The sequence below is a fragment of the Netta rufina genome (genome assembly GCF_964035555.1).
Source record: "Netta rufina genome assembly, chromosome: 3".
Classification (NCBI taxonomy): Eukaryota; Metazoa; Chordata; class Aves; order Anseriformes; family Anatidae; genus Netta; species Netta rufina.
The window spans coordinates 6,627,858-6,629,575 of NC_140125.1; positions in this window are offsets into that span (position 1 = coordinate 6,627,858).

The window sequence follows — 1,718 nt, forward strand, 5'->3', positions numbered from 1 at the left end:
CAATCAGAACGAGACAATGTTTTGTTACCCACATAAGAGAGATCTATGCCGGGTTCTTGCCTCATGATATTTTGACTCATTTTTGTGTGGTGTTCGTACATAAATGTGAATGCAGCTTGATGTGGTTGTTTGGACAGCTATTTGGTCTTCTCTTTCAGCATTACTAATACTTCACTAGCAAGAAATCTCCTTATAAAGGCTCAGAGGTTCTATTTATTTTGGATAAACATGTAACATTTCACATAGTCTCCCAAAGTGCAGAATTTTTTTTTTTCTTTAACCGTCATGAGTTGTGAAGGAGTTATGATAAGGCTCTCCAGGTCAGTCTCGATTCATTGCATAAACTTACCTGTGTTGGAGAGGAAGGGTTGGTATCCAAATTAAGACATTTATTTTTTTTTAAAGAAAGATTGGTTTACTTTCCAAACTTCAGATAGTGTATTTAGATTGGTTTAAGTACTGTCTTTGACAGCTAATCTCAGCAGAGTTACCCCATTTTATTGTGGCATGTGAGAGATCAGAATGCCTCTGCCAAAGGGAGCCAGCTGTGATAGGGGTACTTCCATCCAGAAGAGGAGAATTACACAAGTTTCAGATAAACTTGTGTACTCGTTGTCTAGGCCAGTGGGACAGGTGTGCCTATCCCATGTCGTTTTATTGCATGCATTGTGAACTGCTCTGGGCAAAAGCAGGGTTTGGGGAATCTGACTGGTACATTGTGGATATTAATGGAAAGAAAAGTAGGTGTGAAGATGCTCCTTTTGATGCTCTGAAATGATCTGTTAGTATTGGCACTGGGTTAGGAATGGGAAGTGGACGGGAATACAGAGTCCTGAGGATCTCTCCTGGGTTCAAAAAACATTTAGAGAAGTACCTTTTCTGCATCAGTAAGGAGGAAGAGTAGCATCATACTGCTGGGCATGAGCCGCAGATGCACACATGGCTGGAGCTATAGTAGCATGAATGCTCTCGGAGCATGCAAGATGCGTGGCCTTCGTTTTACCTCTTGTAGCACGCTACCTTTCACCACATATGTTCTCTTGGGTAAAGCAGACCTCATTTCCTTTCTTGCTTATTCCCTGGAAAACTGGAGCACATGCTCCACTAGGTAATTTCAAAGTAGGTTAGGGGGTTTGCTTGGTACTTAGACACTAAAATAATGCTGAGACCTAGGAGGTAAAGAAGTGGGTTTTGAGGCCATTGTGTGATTCTATGTATTTCTTGTGGAATGGATGTGCCTAGTATGATCAGCCACTCAGGTCTTCTTGCTTGAGTAAGTTACCTGGTGTAAGCTGGGGATCTGTAGACCACTGAGAAAACAGGTGAGATCTGAGAAAACTACTGTGATCTGCAGTAGCGCTGTGGTGCTTATGCCACCCAGCTTTAAATGTTGTTGCTCGTTCCTGTTGTCCTGTAGTTCATCTATTTCACCATTTCTCTGTTGCTTTACTCAGACTGCGGCATACTTCTGACACAATTGACTGCATCTCAGCCAGGATAAGAAATAAGTATTTTCAGATGTTACCAACTAACCCATTCATTCATACAAATGCTGCAGATCCTGGTTCATATTCATACAAACCCTAAGTCACAGTCCTTCACAAATGCCTCTGCTGGTAATAGGGACAATTCTGCTAGCTGTTACCCTGTCAATTCTTTTGCAAGCTGTGGGGGAACACGTGCAGACATTTTTTTGGACTTGGAAATGGGCTGTTGTG